Here is a 14,240-nt window from a genome sequence, read left to right on the forward strand (position 1 = left end):
CCACTTCACTTCGGTCTAGTGTCCTACTTGTTGATTCACTCCTTCCTGGGCTGTTCTGACTCACCAAGGACTCTGCTGTCTTCGCTACCTGCCCGCTGACACCGCAGTCCCCTCTTCTCTCTTCCTTCTCCGTACTGATGTCGCCCTGCTCTCGATTTCTGCAACTCATTTCCTCCTCACATTTTTTCATCCTCAGCAGTTCCTCCTGTGTCCACGATCGCGACCAATTTCTGCCTGAAGTAACCAGACACCTCCCCACTATCTTGACTCGCAATCCCTCCGCTCTAGCACGCCACATATGCCGCTTATAGACCTCCAACCGCATCCTATCTTCTTTCTCTATCTCAGCCTTCAAATAAATGTTCGATCCTTTCAAATTTCCAGCATTCCTCAGAAGTATATCAGCCATCAGGGTTGATATTAATACAAGACTATTATTTAGGTGACTTGTACGAAAATCTATTCATTTCTTATTTATCTTATTAAATGTACATATCAGTTTTTTCATTCTAAAAGTATGTTGTTATTTGACAACTCTCGCTGCCCATTTAGTCTATATTTAAAGATAAAACGAGTGCATGTAGGGTTATAGGTTATTATAGGATTTGTCTTAGTTTCAGTCATTAATATAGTATTGAATACAGATCTGCATGCGTCGAAAACAAAATTCCATATATAATATGATTAAAATAGTTTAAATTTAAAAATCTCTAATAAAAACATCTCTGTCTCCCCGCTGACTTAGTTCACGCTTCGCCTCTGATAGAGATGACGAATCATATCGCAATGCATTCGCTCGCTGAGGCCAAGAATTGCGCCCGTCGCCATATTAGCAACATCGTCTGTGCCAGCCAAGGAACACAGAATAAGATACTTCACCAATGTGCAGCCAGAACTGAAGCCAACAAACACGCGTGACCGCCATATTGTTTGCGGTACAATATTATAGACCGGTTGCTGTCTCTTACTGATCAGGTTGCTACACTTAAAGTGAATACAAGGATTTAGTGTTATTGTTTGAGTTTATTGAGATATTAAAAGGAGTTGCAACAAAAATAAAGGCGCGAACTTAGGGAAGAAATCTACATATAAATTACGGGAGGTATGAATGATGCTAGTAATGCCATTCCTTATGCAGCCAGTCCCTGCTATGAATGATGTGTACTTGTTGCTGATGGGTCTGGTTGGTGTGTGTGCACTTCAGTGGACTTAGCAGACTGCTATGCAATAGCAACTTCTGCCTCGGCGAGGAAAGTAACGGGGAACTACCTCACTCCTCATTTCCCAAGTATGCCTCCTCAGTGACGCTCAGGCTATCTATAACTGCTGTTGGCAGAGCCGATGAGTATCAAACCAGCCTTCGGTCTGAATACCCCACATACAACACATGTGATACTGACATAATAATTCTAAAATATCAAAGCCATTTCGTTAAAAACAGTATTGAGTGTTATATTATTGTTATTATTATTATTATTATTATTATTATTATTATTATTATTATTATTATTATTATTATTATTATTATTATTATTAAAATCAAACAGTATCAGCGCACAAATATTCATTCCTTAACTAGTTTTCGGACACTATTAAAATAAATGGTTAAATTCCCGTATTTACAGTGATTATGTATATTTTAAACATTTTGAGAGAAATTGCACATTTTCAATAAATTAAAGTTAGTGGGACATGTTTTTTCTACTTCCGGAACATCCTCATCCACTTATTAATTAAGCACAATTCCAAGTGCACTAAAATATACCCAAAGTTAAAATAATGTGACATAGTATCACATTATTATTATCTGTATATTAAAAGAGTTTACTAAAAAAAACAGTTTTGGCAAATCCGTCCGTCCGTTCTACTGGACCCATTTGCTTCATTATTGTTTTATTATATCCGGAATTACCTCCCAGTGAATCATGAGACATTGACAGGTCTCTGAGTTCAGCCAACTTTAAGTAATCATTAAATCAATTCATTAAATGATCACTCCAATAACTGCAGGCGAAGGCTGCTATACATTCTGCACTTAGCAGGTTTCTAAGCGACTAAAACTTTTCATTCATTTTCTGATATAAATATATGATTTTTATCCTTAGTATTGTCATTGTATGCAGTCATGTTTAATTGCTACCTGTCAAGCCAGAGAGTATACACATTCTCTGATCACGGAAGAGTACTATTCCCTGCTAGATACTCCTTGATATTTTAACATATCCCAGCTTTCAAATATCTTCAACAGATGCCAGAGCGTTCCTAATAACTTACATGCTGCTAAGAGAAAGAAGTCTACGTACAAACCGTGGCCTGCGGTACAAACAGGTCCAAGACCATTACAATATTATGGTAGTAATAATAATGGCGTATGGCCTCCGGAGAGGCCAGGTGCGGATCTTTTCTCGTAGACAATAAAGTAGTATCAGACCTTAATATAAAATCAACATGGCCGACGCATCGGTTGAATGTAAACAACCCTGTGTTTATAAACATAATCTTCTGATTATCATATTGAATTGCTAAGTTGTAATAATGGCCTACAGAGTACTTTACTCCGGGTAATAGAACCAGTGCTATCTAGAAATTTCTATATCTGGGAAAGCAATATGTGAAAAATTCAAAATATAAGTCTTTTCTATCAACTAATATGGTGGAGGAAATAGGTAAGATATGATTGCATTCTAAAATAACAGTCCTGATGCATTTTAAAGAGTGACAGTTTCAATTCAATTCAATTCAATTCAATTCAATTCAATTCAATTCAATTCAATTCAATTCAATTCAATTCAATTCAATTCAATTCAATTCAATTCAATTCTTGTCTTAAATGACTTCGAAGAAGTCGGAAATTTATCAAATTCGCGTAGATGTAGTAGTGGGCACCCTTGGTAATTTATCCCAGTCCGTAATCCTTCTTCCTATAAATCAATACTTGTTTTAGAAATAACTTTATTTGAATTACCTTTTTAATATAAATATAAATAAGTTTAAATATAAATAGGTCAATTTGGTCATTTTATTTTTTCACCCTTTTTCACCCCTATGCGAAAGGCGGCTGTACTTGGACTTAAAAAACTGGAGTGTCACTATTCACCTCAGCGACCACGAAAAATATGGATTCGCCACTACTTTCGATTCATTTTATATATCACTCCCCCATCGCCCCCACCCGAAAGAGGGCTGAACTCGGACTTTAGAAATTCTATCCATCTCAGAGACTCCGAAGAGTGTGGATATGGCACTATTATTGATTATGTTTATACATCAATACTCCTCGCTCCCCTCCCCCCACATGGGGCCGGAACACCTTGAAATGTATGGATTCGACAATATTCTCGATCATTTTTATTTATCACACCCCTCTTGCCCTCCCCACCCCCTCCCCACAGAGGCTTGAACTTAGACTTTAAACAAATCCGGAGCGTCACTATTCATCTTAGCGACCCCAAAAAGTATGGATTCGACACTATTTTCTATTATTTTTTATATATATATCTCCCCCGCCCCCCCCCCAAAGGGGCCTGAACTTGGTTTAAAAAATCCGGAGTGTCACAATTCATTTCAGCGACCCAGAGAAGTATAGATTCGACACTATTTTGATTATTTATATATATCACTCCCCACTCGCCCTCACCTCACATGGGGCTAACTTGGACTTAGAAAAAACCGGAGTGTCACTATTCATCGCAGCGACCCCCTCGTGTGTGCTTCTACAATTGTAGGGGGTTAACCTCGGTTACCCTCTTCAACTGAAGGTCCTCTGCGTGGTGAGCGGGACTAGTAGCTCCTTTCTTGCGATGCCGAATGGAGCCCTATTGGGTAACCATTCGGTATACAAGGTGGAGGAAGCTAAAGCATCACCCAACCCCAAGGTGTAACGCGACCCGTGCCGTTGGGGTGCATGGCACATGGGAGATGTGTCTTGAACGGAGCCTTCGAGATACTTGGCGCCCTCTAGAAGTAAGTAGCCTTACCCGGGTATGCGCGGCTCTGCCTAGGCGGACATTATATTTCCCTAGCTACTCGTGGGACCTGCATGAGTACCGTCGCCACCCAAAACCGGAGAGCTCCTCTGGGTCCTCCGAGAGAAACACCAGCTCAACAACAAACGATGGAGGCTCTTCGGAGAAACCCTCGGATAGTATGACCGCGACAGTAAGAGAGCTCACTCTAGAGGTGGGCAATCTTCTAGTCCAGAAGAAGAAGAAACAGTGCTACGGCGCTGAGAAGAGGAGGTACAAGAAGGCTTTAAAGGCCCGGGAGCAGGCCAAGGATGGCCTAACTCCTGGAGCTAAGAGGCCTTCTACTGCCACGACAGCGACGAGTGCGGGGGGGATCCAATGGGCACAAGAGGCGGGACCCTGAAAAGGGCTCTGCTTCTAGGGCACAGAGGACTCCACCCACCAAGACGCCAGTGGGAAAACGACTCCTGTCGAGGGCAACCCCAGAAGAAGATCGGCAAGCCCACAAAAGACCCAAGGTGGAGTTTGCCATGATAGCTAAAGCTGGGATCAGGATGGCCATAGTGCCTGTAGGATATCCTGACCAGCAGCTAACTGAAAAACAGGTGGAGTCTGTGGAGGAGGCTATCACCAATATGATAGATGAGCTTCCAGAGCAGGGGCCCATTAAGCCTCAGTTCCTGGACTGCTATCAGTCGAGAGGAGCGGCCATCATTATTGCAGAGAACGACGAGAATGTAGCATGGCTTTCTAGCCTTGTTACAGATATGCAACCGTGGGAAGGAGCCAGGCTCACAATTGTGGGCATGGATAAACTCCTTTCCTATAAGAGAGTCATGGTCTGGATACCAGGACAACGAAAGGACGACAATGTCCTTTTGGAAAGAATGGCACGCCAGAACCATGGCCTAAATCCCAACAGCTGGAGAATCTACGACCGCAAGGAGGAAAAGAGAGGTGTCCGCCTTGTGGTCAGCATGGACTCCAGAGATGTGGATAAAGTGGTGGGGAAGAAGATCTTCTGCGGGGTGCATGTTGCTACCTTCACCCTGGTGGAGGGCAAACGCGACAAGCAGGGGACCAACCCCACCACAGACAACACTGAGACCAGCAGGGGCAAAGAGCGGGAGCCTGGACAGGAGCCGGGGCCAGCCATGCCTCAGGATTCATCGTGGGAGACGGAGCTGCATGTTCCGGAGACCGCATAAGGTAAAGCATTGCATGAAGGTAAGGTATGATTAATTTCATACAAGTAAACATACAACATTGTATATCGGCCTCTAGGGTACTTATAAGAAGTATCCAGAAAGGTAGGTTTTCGGTCGCCCAGATACAAGAACCCTGGCTTAGACAGGGGCATATCATGGGACTAAAATGTGCAGGCTTCACTCTATTCAGTGGAGTAGCGGAGGAGAAGCCTAGAGCATGTATACTAGTTCAGGATCATAACGCTTGGGCTATACCGGGCTTCATTACTAGAGACCTTGTAGCAGTCCTAGTGAGATATGAAGAGGGCGGATAGCCAAGAGACCTGGTTGTCTGTTCTGCATATTTCCCAGGAGACTCTGAATCTCCACCCCCGCCGGAGGAGTTCAAGAGACTGGTGATATACTGTAGGAAACAAGGACTTAACCTCATAGTAGGTTGTAACGCCAATGCTCATCACAGCATTTGGGGAAGCAAATACACAAACCGAAGGGGAGAGAATTTCATAGTATTTCTATGTACAACTGATCTTGAGATCATTATCATAGGTGATACCCCTACCTTCATCAATAATAGGAGTGAGGGGATCATAGATCTTACCCTGGGTTCCATGGGAATCATACAGGAATTTAAAGACTGGAAAGTTTCTTTGGAGCCTTCCTTGTCAGATCATAGACACATTGTGTTTAATATAGAGGGCTCCTTCGAGATCCCATCTTACATAAATCCCAGACGAACGAACTGGACGTCTTTTAAGGAGGGCGTGAGAAGGGGACTGGAAGGAGGACCATTAAATATAATCAAGAACAAGGAGGAGCTGGTGCTCTGTGTGAACTTTCTCACACAGACACTAGTTACCTCTTATGAATTAAACTGCCCAGTTGTTAAGGCAAAAAGATTGACAGGAATCTTCAAGCGGAACAGTTATCTTGAACACCTGAGGAGAAACACAAGAAGGCTCTGGAATAAATACAGGCAAATTCAAGATCAAGAAAGTCTAGATTCTTACAAAGAATCACAAAGAAAGTACAAGTCAGAAGTCAAAAAGACTTCTAAGAAATCTTGGAGACAGTTTTGTGACTCCACCGAGAGTCAACATGAAGCGGCAAGTCTTCATAAAATTCTAACCTTGGAAGGAAGGGCAAGGCTGGGCTAATTGGAGTCACCTTCGGGTAGATATACGTCCACAGAGGGGGAGACCCTGAGCTTAATGCTTGATGCCCACTTTCCAGGTTCAGTAGTCACGAATAGTGAAGTAGAATCGAGCGGATCCTTCAGACCCGATAGAAGTGGTTGGAAGGAAGCCGCAGAAATTGTTACCCCAAGAAGGGTGAAGTGGGCATTAGAATCTCTTGCCCCTTATAAAAGCCCAGGAATGGATGGGATCATCCCAGCACTTCTTCAGGAAGCGGGCGCGGTCCTTATACCATACCTGGTCAGAATTTTTAGAGCCTGTCTCACTTTGGGGTACGTGTACTCCTTGTGGCGTCAGGCGAAGGTAGTGTATTGTACCGGTTACGACCTGTACATAAGTATTTTTGAGCATAAGTTACGTTTATTTACCACGCGTAATGTTCCGAGCGCGCCTGGTTTGTTTACCAGCAGCGAGGACCAGCTAGCGAGTGTATGACGACTGTGAGCTGTGACGTAGCCACAGGGGCTAGCTAGACCGCCCGCTCGTCCCAACACGTGTTACCAGCCTTGACTGGTATTTTCTGGATTCTAGAGAGTTCGATGGAGAAAATTTTGAAATTTCTATAATAATGATGCTAGCGAATCGAGCGATATGTCATCTTGTTTGGGATCACCTAAACGTCCCAATGCTCGAGTTTCAAGCAAATCCATCGAGGGATTCGGGAGATATTCAATCAAACCGTATTATGACGTAGACATCCCGGATTGAATAAAAGGAGGACCTACTGTAGCCTATTCAGACAGTCTCAGCTGAGTAGTCAGCGGGGACACTCTTGCTGCTACTATCATCGTGGAACTCTGTCATTATACAAGTGTGGGAAGGCGATTCTTCCAAGTACTATAAGACTTCGAGTGTTGTAGAAAATTTTCTAAGTCTTCGTAATTGAACTTAGAATATTTACAATTGTTTGTGAAATGGACTTGTATTATTTACATGGGTTCGAGACCAGAATTCTTCTAAGTGTTAATTAAATGGACTTGTATTATTTAGTGCCTTCGAGACTGAAACTTTTCTAAGTGTTTGGACTTGTATTATTTACGTGTCTTCGAAGCTGTAATTTTTCTAAGTGTTTGTGAAATGGACTTGTATTATTTACATGGGTTCGAGACCAGAATTCTTCTAAGTGTTCATTGAATGGACTTGTATTATTAACGTGCCTTCGAGACTGAAACTTTTCTAAGTGTTCACTAAATGGACTTGTATTATTTACGCTTCTTCGAAGCTGGAATTTTTCTAAGTGTTCACTGAATGGACTTGTATTATTTTCATGTGTTCGAGACCAGAACTTTTCTACGTGATCATTGAATGGACTTGTATTATTTACGAGTATTCGAGATTGGAATTTTTCTAAGTGTTCGTGAAATGGACTTGTATTATTTACGTGGAATATTTGCGACTGTTGAGGAACTCATCCTTCTAATAGACAGTGATTGATTAACATTGCTAGTGATGAACTTTAACTTTCCAACGGCTTTAAACGAAGTTAGGATTTCAATTACATTTACTCAAAGACTTGTACATTTGCCAGTGTTGGTTTAAAAGACTCAGTGAATTTATTTATGTGGAAGGACTTGTGTTTTCGTCAGTGGTCACTCAAAGACTTTATGAATTTCACCAGTGATTAACTAAATATATTCAAACTTCCAAGTGAATGGACTTGTGTTTTCATTCGAGTTTAGGCAAAGACTTGCACCTTCGCCAGTAATGAACTTTGAGTTTAACTATAATTTCACAAGAAGGGACTTGTATTTTTCGTTACCAGAAGTTATTCAGGGACGAGGATTTTCCTAGTGATGAATTCTAAATTGTTAATACCACTCATATCGTTTTAGGAGTGTTGGAAGTCTTGATGTACAATTATCAAGAACTCTGCTTATAAGTTGATCATCCAAGGTTTTCATGGACTCAGTGCTACTAGTGGCCTTGGGAACATCAATCCTCTCAGTCTCATTGGGCTGAGGTTGTACATGACTATCTACAACATCGCCTGGATCATCGGGGTTCAACCCGGGCCTCAGAGTTCGAGACATCTCTACTTGCCGTCAATCCAGACAGTCCACCTGCCTCTGTCTGGAGTATCTGGAGTCCCCGGAATCCCTGGAGTCTTCTGGAACGTGCTTCAACCAGCTTGGCTTGGTGAGCTGGAGAACCCGAGCCATACTATTGGAATACGAGGAAGACAGTCCATTTCTACTTAGAGGTGATGTGCAAATTCATGAATAAACTCTTATACAATCAGAGTCAAAGTTTTTCTGTAGATAGGACCCTACCTCCTGTACCGAGCCCTTCTTCTTCTTCTTCTTCTTCTTCTTCTTCTTCTTCTTCTTTTCTAGCCTATTTCAGTCCACTGCTGAATATAGGCCTCTTCCATGTGCTTCCATCGTCTTCGGTCTTGAGCCACTTGGAACCAGCGTGTTCCAGCTAACAGCTTTATGTCGTCGAGCCATCTCTTCAGCCCTAGCTACAATTAATCCAGTTTTTCGCCCTGAGAACTCTATTTCATGCTACTTTAAAATTTGATCTGAGAGTCGGGCTCTTTTACTGGTACAGTATATACCTAAACCCGGAAGGTCTTCATATACTAGACCTAAGGATTATAGACCCATCAGTCTAAACGTCTTTTCTTCTTAAGACTTTGGAAAGACTGGTGGATAGATATATCAAGGAGAAAGTATTAAGAAACTGTCCCATACATCAACATGCATACCAACCAGGGAAGTCGGTTGAGGCGGCACTACACCAGCTTGTTTCTAGGCTGGAGAGCGCCTGGGATCAGCAACAACTTGCTATGGTGGTATTCCTAGATATAGAAGGGGCCTTTAACTACACATATTCGGGCTCCATAGAACTTAGTCTAGAGAGAAGAGGAGTGAGCAGGATGCTCATAAAATGTATTATGGCTTCACTGCAGGGCCGCCAAGTTCTGTTTACCCTCAACGCAGTAATGTTGAGAGCTAATATAGACAGGGGGTGTCCACAGGGAGGAGTATTATCACCAACATTATGGTGTCTGGTAGTGGATGAACTACTTACCAGGTTAAATATTGGAGGAATTTATGCCCAAGGCTATGCAGATGACATTAGCCTGATGGCGGTGGGAAATTTCCCAGTACGGTTTCAGAGCTCGTACAGAGCTCCCTGCGCAGGGTGGAAAGATGGTGCTACGACACGGACTTGTCGGAAGAAACATATAGACCATAAGGTGGATAAGGCTCGCAAGATTATGAGGGCCTGTCGCAGGGCCGTCGGAAAGACTTGGGGCCTAGGACCTAGGCTGGTCCAGTGGCTCTATATTTCTATTGTACGGCCCACGATCACCTTCACATCTTTAGTCTGGTGGCCAGGTTCGGAGAGTAAAACTGCGACCACCAAGTTAAACAGTGTTCAAAGACTTGCGTGTCTAGGAATAACAGGGGCACTGGATACTACACCATTATGTGCAATGGAGGCCATCCTATGTCTTCCACCTTACATTTATATGTTATGGAAATAGCGGGAATGAGTGCTTACCGTCTCTGGTCACTCGGAGGATGGTCCTTCAAGAATCCGAATAGAGGTCATACTTTTATTCTTACAAGGCTTCACCAGACCTGCCTTACGACAATGCTGATCGGGGACCAGATGAAGCCTAGTTTTAATCTGAATTATAAGTTCACAGTGGGGATACCCACAAGAGAGGAGTGGGCCGCGGATGCTGGGGCCCGTCTTAGGTCTGGGGGCTGTACATGGTACACAGATGGCTCGCGGACATAGACGGGTACAGGCGCCAGCGTCTGGGGGCCTAAGACAAGGCTCTCCTTTTCCGTGGGTAAATCTGGTACTGTTTTCCAGGCCGAAGTATATGCAATACTGCCCTGTTGTAAGTATGAGACATGCCTGGACATAGAAGGTGCATCACCATTTGCAGTGATAGACAGGCAGCGTTCAAAGCACTATGCGCAGTTAGAACAACATCAAAAATGGTATGGGAGTGCCAAAAGATGTTAGATCAGCTGTGTGAACTTAGCCCAGTTATCCTATTATGGGTCCCTGGGCACACAGGAATCAGTGAAAATGAAGAAGCTGACAAACTAGTGAAACAAGGCTCAAAAGGTCCTTTCACAGGACCAGAGCCCTTCCTAGTAGTGTCACTTCGAAGTGTGAAACTGGTAATATCCCAGTGGACAAACCAGTCTCACTTAGACATTTGGAAGAGGTTAACCATAGCAAGGCAGGCACGTGAAGTTATCAAAGGGCCTAGCTTTATAAAAAGTTATAAAAAGATCCTGATAAATTTGAATAGGACCAGAATGCGAATGGTAGTTGGACTGTTGACAAGCCACAATACCTTACAGAGACACCTACACATCATGAAAATCAGTCAGGATCCGATGTGTAGAAGATGCGGTAGTGTGGAAGAGACCACCGCGCATGTGTTGTGTCAGTGCGAGGCTTTTGCAAGTACTAGACAATATGTTGGCTCACATTTTGTGAGCCTGGAAGACATCAGGAATGTCAACGTCCGGACACTGGTATCCTTTATAAGAGCACAAGGGCTGGACTAGACAAACCCGTTTAAAGGACACAAAGGGTCTTCACAGACCTACGTGTGGAGCCCTGCGAAGACAGGGCTCACCCATTCTTTATCTATCTATCATCGCAGCGACCCCAAAAATTATTGTTTCGACACTATTGTCGATTATTTTTGTATGCCACCCCTTTCGCGCCCCCGCTCGTTCCATCCGGTGCTTGGTGTGTCGTACCCACACTCGGGTTGTCTCCTGATACTAAGTCGTAAGTGTACCAAGTTTGGTTCAAATCGCTCCAGTGGTTTAGGAGGAGATGTAATACATAACCACATACGAGTACATATAATGACTGTTTTATATATATACTAGCAAATGTACCCGAGCTTCGCAACGGCATTCTGCATTGTATATGAATATCGAAGTAAATTATTACTGTGCACGGAGTGAATAAGATTTTTCTAAATTGCATGTCGCTTAGTGTTATCCGGGACATAGCATGGGGAGGGACCCTTACGTTGCTTCCAAAGTAAAGTGCGAGTTGCTGAATTGTGATGATAACGCCAGGCTCAATTGTCTACTGTTATTCACCGTCGACTTGGGAAGTTTTCATTATGATAGAAGGCCCCCTTGCCTACTGCGCGGTCACAACTGATTTTGGGAGTTTTCGTTACATTGGCAGGCTCCTTTCCTACGTCCAGGCACATTACAGTTGAGTTGTTTTTATTATAATGGGAGGCACCTTCCTTGAAGCCAGTCAAAATTGAATTGTGCTGTTATCATTATAAAGACAGGCCCCTTTTCCATTTGTCAGTCAGCTTATTGGCAGACATACTCGAGTTGGTGAGTTTCGATTATAATAGCATTCCACCTTGCCTGCTGCCAGATATAATCGGGTGGGGGAGTTTTACTCAAAATTGCACGCTTCCGTGCTTTCTCCCGGTCAAATCGAGAAAAGAATTATTCATTACAATGGTAGGCCTTCCTTACTAATACCAGTTACACAGAATTTGGAGAATGACCCCTTTCCTACTACCAGTCAAATTCGATGTGGAGATTATTGATTACAATAGCAGATGCCCTCCTACTGACAGTCACTATCAGTTTGTAAAGTATTAATTATAATGGCAGATATCCCCTTTCTTGATCGCTACAAATCGACGTCAATGAATATATGTAGATCGACATACAAAAGTAGATGGAGTTTACAATATTGCAGACGTTTATTTACATATTAACTGCAGCTGAACGGTACGTCATATCGACTAACGGATTGCACCATAAGACGCCACTTTTAGCGGTATAAGTAGTTGATCCTATGACATTTTCTTGTATCTAGTCCATGGGTTAGAATGAGTTAGTAACTTTAATGGCGAAAAAATTGGATAGAGTTTTCGATCGCTTCGTTTTCCAATATATATTGTGGCGCTATAATTTAAAGGGGATTAGTATAACTACTGCCATCTATGACTGTTAGTATGTGTGGAATTTTAAATTTAACAATGCCCCATGAACTACTAGACAACAATTGACTGTAATTTGTTAATTGTGGTACATCTAATATCTTGATTGGACGACGTGGAGTAATTTCTATGTTTTTGTTCCTTGACTCCACTGTGCGTTTGTCAACTGTTGACGCGCGTTGACTTGTGGACCTACTCTGTGAACTGGGAGTCGGCAGCTGGTCATCTCAAAGATGGCTATTTGAAGAGACGCTCTGTCTATCCATTATGGTTAAGGGAAATGATTACCGTCCACCCTAGTTAAGGGACTGAATTGGCTGTGGGGCCTCTTACTTATTAGAACCTACCGAAGTTATTTGTTTGTTTTAATTTACTCTTAATGTGGCTGATTAGTACAGTGTAATATAAATTCCTTCTGTAAACTAACAATGTGTGGTAAGACTATTTTTTAAAATGTGCCGGAAAGGATTAATTACGGACCTCTTCGTCGGTAAGTTTAGTAAACTTCATACTTTGGTGAAGGTAGCTCGTCTACCGTGACTGTTAACACAAGGAGTTCCCTCGAATTAATATTTGCTATACTGCGCAAAGGCGATACGTCGATAGCTCCTGTGGTGTTGTGTGAAAATGCCTCAAATTTTGTATTCATAGGTCAAAATAATACTTGAAGCAGTTTAAAAGTGTTCCTTCTAAATTTCAAGGTGGTATCCGGTATGTACTTTGACGGCCTTAAAACCAAAACAAACCTGTGGTCTCCGTAATAGTTATTGTCTAGTATTATATTTAAGGGCTGTTCTTGGGACAGCTAAGGCCTAATAGCATATTATTATCATTGTTAATATTTAAATTTGTCGTTTTCAGATGTGTACTACTTAACTTAATTTTCTTGGTTTGTTATTATTATTATTAATAATAGGTTGTCATGGTAGCTAACTCATTTATTTTCTATAGAATATTGAAGGTGCTATTATCTTTTTGGAGCTTATCTGTCTTTAACGTTATAGTTTTATTCTGTTTCTTGTAACCTTTATTCTTGCTATTGTTGTTGTTGCATCATCTTACATCGATTATGTAATTGTTGTGTAAAGATGATGGGTATAGATGAGATATGACTTGATATGCATTGCATCACCGTTACGACTGCATTGTCTTTCGGGAAGGGTTGTGGATCGGACGCTTGTGTGGTGGACCTGATTCATGATGACTGTGGTTTATTGTATTTCATATTAAGTAACATTGTCCATGTGATCTCTACGATATTTCTCTGGTTTAATTTGTGACATGATTTGGTGAAATTAATTATTTTTGGCGTGAATATGTCGTGTTCTGACATGTCACCGACTTGGTAAATTTTCTAGTTTCCTACTTCGCCTTCTACCATTTGTGGCATTTGAATTTGTTGGCTGAGATTTTTTACCTTCAATTCCGGTTTATTTTCTTTAGTTTTTCTTGTGTGGCCTTTAAATGGTGTTATTTTTTAATGCACTTGAGTATTCTAGTATGAAAAATTTGTCTACTTAAAAGGTTTACACCGTTCTTTAAAAAGGTTTATTGAGAGCTCTCAAACTATTATAGTCAACTAACAGTCGATTTAAAGTTTTCGTTTTACAAAAAAGAACTGCCGTTCGCGTGCATAATATTTTAAAAATATATTAAATGCTTTGTGATTTAAAATGGTTTCAGTGAATGAATGGATTTTTTTCTTATTCTTTATTAAATTTTGTTGTTTTTAACATTTTATGCAATATTTATTGGCGTTACTCTCCTTTTTTAAATATTCTTATTTATTAAATGTTTATGTGGTTAAGAATATTTAGTGTTTCATGGTATTTCACATGAATTGTTCTAGCCTATTTCCCTGGATCCACCCTCTGTTGAGATTCATTTTGACCGTTGTTTCTGCCCA

Source organism: Anabrus simplex, chromosome 6 (assembly GCF_040414725.1).
Source record: "Anabrus simplex isolate iqAnaSimp1 chromosome 6, ASM4041472v1, whole genome shotgun sequence".
Classification (NCBI taxonomy): domain Eukaryota; kingdom Metazoa; phylum Arthropoda; class Insecta; order Orthoptera; family Tettigoniidae; genus Anabrus; species Anabrus simplex.